We start from the raw sequence: 6064 nt of genomic DNA on the forward strand, positions 1-6064 counted from the left end.
CGCTATGAGTCGGAAACGACTCGACGGCACTTAACAACAACAACTGGTCAACTGAGGCTCATAGTGATGCAGTGTGATCATGTGGAACTGACCCACAGGGTTTCTGATGCTGTAATCTCTAAGAGTAACGCTAGGGTTTTTGTCCCATGGAGCAGCTGGTGGGTGTTTGAGCTATTAACATTTTGGCTAATGAGTTACATTTGTACCAATGGTACCATTAGGGTACCAGAATCTCTTTTATAAATTGTATAATTCTCTGAATGAGGAACATATAGGGAAGGGGCAGTTAAGAGCATTTGAAATGATAGCCCCAAGCCTCACTGGTATTGAGCTAGACCTGGTTCATAGCTGACCTTCCGGTGGCTTTCGGAGGCTGTCATTGCAAGGGGGGGAGTTCGACCATTGTTCTCCACGGGGGCTGCTAGTGCATTTGAACTGCCAGAGATGGCTGGCAGTGAGCAGTACAACTCCCTGTAGACTATACCATCAGAGCTCCCTTGAAATGGTATAGTGTAGCCTGCTGTGTAGAAAGGGGACTGGAGAATAAAGGTCTCCCTGTGGTACCCAGAATGTGGTACCCAGAATAAAACTTCTCATCTCTAAATCTCTAAAAGCTTCCACTGGGCTAACCAGGAATGCACCTTCCTGGCTAAGAATTGGCATTCTGTGGTGCAACCACTATGGAAAGCAGTATGGCGCTTTCTCAAAAATTTGGAAGTGGAAATACCATTTGACCCAGCAATTCCTCTATTGGGAATATACCCTAAAGAAACTATAACCGCCACCCAAGCAGATATATGCACACCCATAATTATTGCTGCTTTGTTCACAATAGCAAAGAGTTGGAAACAACCTAAGTGTCCATCAACAAATGAATGGATAGAGAAGCTCTGGTATATTCACACAATGGAATATTATGCAGCACTGAAAAACAAAAAAACCCCTCATATTATACAAAATGGGTGACCATGGAGAACATTCTGCTGAATGAAATATTTCAATCACAAAAAGACAAATACAGCATAATGCTACTGTTATAGAACAGGACTGAAATGGGAGTGGAGGGAAACTCAGAAAAGAGGGGATAAATAATGTACACAGTACTGAAACAGATGAGGGAGAGAACTGTATAAAAGGAATATATGATTAGGTATTATTGGCATGATAAGAGTCCAGAAAAAGAGCTGCATAGTAAAGTGGTCTGGGGGGTGGGAGGGAGAACTGTATAATAATGAAAGAACTTTCCTTCCAAAGAAAAAAGTGAATTGGAGGGAGGGTGGTGCAGGGATGAAAATGTGCAAGTTCTTTATAAACTTTCATTGAAAGAAAAAAAAATTTGGCATTCTGGAATCCTGGCCTGTGAGCTGTTTGCTGTAGTCTTAGGGATAGTAACCTCTTGGTGCCTCAGTTTCCTCACCTTTCAATCACTGCTTACAGTTCATGAAATATTGCTAAGCATTTCCCATCAGTTGTATGGATTCATTATACCAGTATTAAGAGGTAAGGGCTCCTAAGCAACCTGAATTTACACAAGGGACCGACCAACCATAAAGTGCAGAACTTTAGGGAGCCCTAGTGGTGCTTGGCTCCCCAGTCAACACTCTTGGCACCAACAGCCAGGAAATTAAAAGACATATTGCAATAGGAAAGTCTATGGTTAGAGACCTCTCTAAAGTACTGAAGTGCAATGATGTCACGCTAAGGTGTGCCGGATACATGCCATGGTCTCTGCAATCACTTGCTATACATCAGAGAGCTGGACAATGACTAGGGATGATAGAAGGAGAACTGAAGCCTTTGAGCCGTGGTGCTGGAGAAGAGTAATTGAATACATGATGGACTGCTAAGAAAACAAACAGATTTGTCCTGGAGAGGGTGAAGCTGGGCTGGTCCTTAGAGGCAAGAATTCTGAAGCTTCGTCTGACATACTTTGGACATGTTTCAAGGAGGGCCCAGTCCTTGGAGAGGGACATCATGCTTGGGAGGGTAGAGGGACAGCGCCGGAGAGGAAGACCCTGGATGAGATGGATTCATTCTGTGACTGGGGTAATGGGGGTAGGTGTGTCGAAGATCGTGAGATTGGCACAGGATAGGGCAGAGTTTAGGGCGACTCGCTACGAGTCGCAGGCGGCTCGACGGCACATAACAACAACAACAGTGGTGCAACAATTAAGTGCTTGGCTGCCACCCACCCAGTGACCATACAGAAGACCTAGGGCTGAAAAGTTGAGTCCTTGGGTTGATTTTCTTTGCAGGTTAGAAGGCTGATGAAGAGTCATAGTCTCGGGGCCTCCACCAGTCTTGAACAGAACTGTAACGTTGGTCATTCTATGCTTTGGAGTTTTGTTCTACATTTTCAAACCTACAAAGTGACCCACAGCACCAGGGAGACACTGATTCCTTAGAATAACCAACCATGTAAGGTCCAAGGATAAAGTCCAGGAGGCAGGAAGGGGTAGGTAAGATTGATGAATTCAAATTACAGGGAGGAAATGAGAAAAGTGTGATTCCATTATGAGCATTGTAATTAATGTTATAAAAACAAAATGTGTCTGAATGGCTGAACAAAACACTAATTTGCTTTGTAAATTTTCCCTTAAATCACAGTAAAAAAGAAAATTTCTTTCATTAATGGAGAAAAAAAAAGGGAACAAATGTTGGCGTCTGCTTCTATAGAGATTAAACCTAAAACTGTGGGGTCGATGCTGACTCGTAACGACCTTCCATCAGGTTTTTCAAGCCTGGACATCTTTACGGCAGAAGACTGTCCATTTTTCAGGAGCAGCTGGTGGATTTGAACCACTGACCTTTAGGTTAGCAATGCAAAACATGATGCACTATTGCCACCAGAGCGCCCCCAAAAAATCCTATGGGGCAGTTCTCCCCTGTACTGCAGGGTCACAAGGAGTCAGGTGGCGCTTCACAGCAACAAGACACAGCTAGAAAGGGTAGAATCAGTATTCGAACTCAGGAGTTTCACTTCCTGAGCCTATATTTTTTTCCCCCCAACCTTACAGGGACTACTTACCTGGTATGAATATTCAGAGTATTAAATAAGAGAAGATCAAATTATTCTCAGGATCATTAAAAGGAAAGTGAGAATTGTTGTGTGACCAGAAGAATAGAATGAAGCCACCGAATTGACCGTGTAGAAAGTGTTAAATTAGTGTGCTTTGCTACCAACCACAGCAACAAAGAAATAATTGGGGAGGGGGAAATAATTCAAAGGAATAGGTAATATTTAATAGAATGAGTTTTCCCTATACCTTTGAACAGGCTCATAGCTGACCCTCCAGTGAGTTTTCAGAGGCTGGAAGTCACACAGGAGGAAATGGAAATGACCCATCTGTATCCTTAGGAGCAGTGGATGGATTGGAAACATGCGCCTTTGGGTTGGCAGTACAACTCCTTACCCAGGAGGCCACCAGAGCTCCTTTTACATAAGAACCGCAAGACACGGATCTGTATGTGTGACGCCTGAGAAGTGCGTGGTGACTGTTTACCCCAGCACTTGTTAATACTGTTTCTTTGGCTTCCTTCTCCAAGATCTCTGCAACATGTTACAGTCATAATAATGTGAGTATGTGCTTGTTTGCTCCTAAACTGTGTGTGTTGTGCTGGTTTGGGGTTTGAAACCAAAACCTACCAACCAGTTGCGTCCTTGGGAGTGCAAGGATGAATTCTATGTTTTAACCATTTGCAGCTATTTCCACTTAGCCTCGGGAAAGACCAGTAAGGACACAGAGCCCTCTGAGTTAGACAGCACCCAGTCCCCCACTCACCTGGGCAGCATCCATTCCACAGCCCTTCAAGGGGCCCAGGTGAAACCACCTGTGCAGACAACTCCTCCCACTTCCTGGCCACGGAGAAGCAAAAGGACACAGCACACCAAGTGAGAGGTACCTTTTCAGACTAAGCTTTTATTTTTTTGATATTACAAACCAGTTTTCTTTATTCACAAACCACTGTAAGTGATATAAACACTAATTTCTAAAGACAGATATACACATTTTCTGGGTTTGCAGATTGCGTGGTGTGTGTGTGTGTGTATGTGTGTGTGTGTGTGTGTTAAGTCACTATATGCCACACATGATATTAGTCTTTTTTTCCCATAATTCATAATAGCAATAGTTATTTAGATAAATGAAAACATTCCAAATAAATACTGTTTGTTAAAAAAAAATTCCAAAATGTTCGTTTACATCCAAAATGACGTTATTGGCATCTTGGAGGAGTGTTTAAACAAAAAAAGAGTCTGTTATCATCAGTTGGCACGCACTTGCTCTAAATGATTTTATTAAAACTACATACAGTCATGGGGGAAAAAGTACAGCTCATTGATGGAAATCAAAACAGCAAATGAATTTTACTTGAACCAACACGGTTAAGAATTCTATGTTTGTGATTCCAAACACAATGCAAATTTTGAACTTTGAAAGCTGAGGCCAGAGGAAAGCATTTTTCTCTCCCTAGCCTTCTACGGTATGCCTACTTACTCTCCTCGTCCCCTCTCTGGGATAGGATGCCACAGTGTTCTAATCAACTCAGTCCCTTTAAAAGCATTGACCAGGCACCCAGTTATAGACACTGTATCTTCCGGGTGGAGAAATAAGATTGTCTTTAGTGACACCCTAAAATATCCCTTTCCCCTTCCCTACTCTGTCTCCACTTCTCTCCACTTTTAGCTGCTACGCAGTTTCTCCCCCCACCCCCCACTTTCTCTCTCAGATAGCTGGCTCTGTCTATCAAAGCTACAGAAATTGTGTGTTCGAATCTTGTGAAACTTTATCGATGGTTTAATATCCAACGGATCTTAATTGCATGCACATAAGATGACAAGAGAAAGCTGGATCACAAACACTTTTTTTTGTATTTTTTTTTAAAAGTTTTGTTTGGTTTTGTTTGAAAGCAGAATTGTTTACAGCAGATTGGCAGCTTAACAGCGGTGAGTCGAGAGATTTACTAAGGTGCACGCCTGACCGCTGGGCCTGCACCGTTACACATGACAATTCCACTATGGCAGCGAAACTATTCAGGGAAAAGCTTGCCGCTGCTGTTGTGTGTTTCTGTTTGTTTTGTTTTATTTAAATACAAAAACAGGAAGACCCGTGACAGATACCCCAACTTAGGTGAACTTGTAAACAGGACGACATAAGATTTCAAACAGAAGTACAGTACAAACTGCAATTTTTCAGCGGTGGCCCCCTGGCCCCGAGTGGGACAGGTGCATGGGGTGGGGTGGGGGGAACTTTGCTCTTCAAGGATGAAGAGATTGTACCTACTTTTTTTTTTTTTTGCTTCCTTCTGACAAGTGTCCTGGGCCTCGGAGATGGGACTACAGATACTCAGCTGGAGCTAAACCTTGGGGTATGAGGGGAGAGATCAGAGGGCAAGTGGGCATGGACTGAAAAATTGCAGATTGTTTACACAATACACTCATGTTTCAAAAAGTACCAAGCGGATGAAAATACCATGATTATCTCTACTTGATGGACTGCGATACTTGTAAAATGCGTCTATAAATCCGAATATGATCATCATGTGATTCCATAAAAATTATACGTCTGTCTCTAACAGTTGTTCTACTAGGCTAAAACTAAAGCTTATATAGACTGTTTCTAGAACTCAACGCCACTGCACAGATGTAAATTTTATACATTTTTTTTAACTGGTACAAAGAATTTAAGTTTTTATTACTTTCTTTTTTTTTGGAAAAAAAGAAAAAAATAGAAACAGTACTTTTTATCACCTTTTATTAATGTTATTTTTTTCCCTCCCATAATATAAAAGTCAGCAATGATATCAATAATTTATTATACTGGAAGAAATATAAAAAGAATGCTTGTTGATGGCCTAACTAGTAGTTTTGTTTTTTTTTTGCCTAAATAACTAGTGTGGTTGGTTAAGAAGCTGAATACTGCCGGGTGGGATGGTTCAAAGGGTGGATATCTCTTCACTCAACTTCAGTACACAAATGGAGCTATGAGGAACCCTCTTCACAGGTAGCCTTTGGCTTGAACCAACAGTGAATAACTTAGGACCATTATTATTATTATGGTAGTTG

This window comes from Elephantulus edwardii, unplaced genomic scaffold (genome assembly GCF_000299155.1).
Source record: "Elephantulus edwardii isolate Elephantulus edwardi_28Jun2011 unplaced genomic scaffold, EleEdw1.0 scaffold00162, whole genome shotgun sequence".
In the NCBI taxonomy this organism is placed as follows: Eukaryota; Metazoa; Chordata; class Mammalia; order Macroscelidea; family Macroscelididae; genus Elephantulus; species Elephantulus edwardii.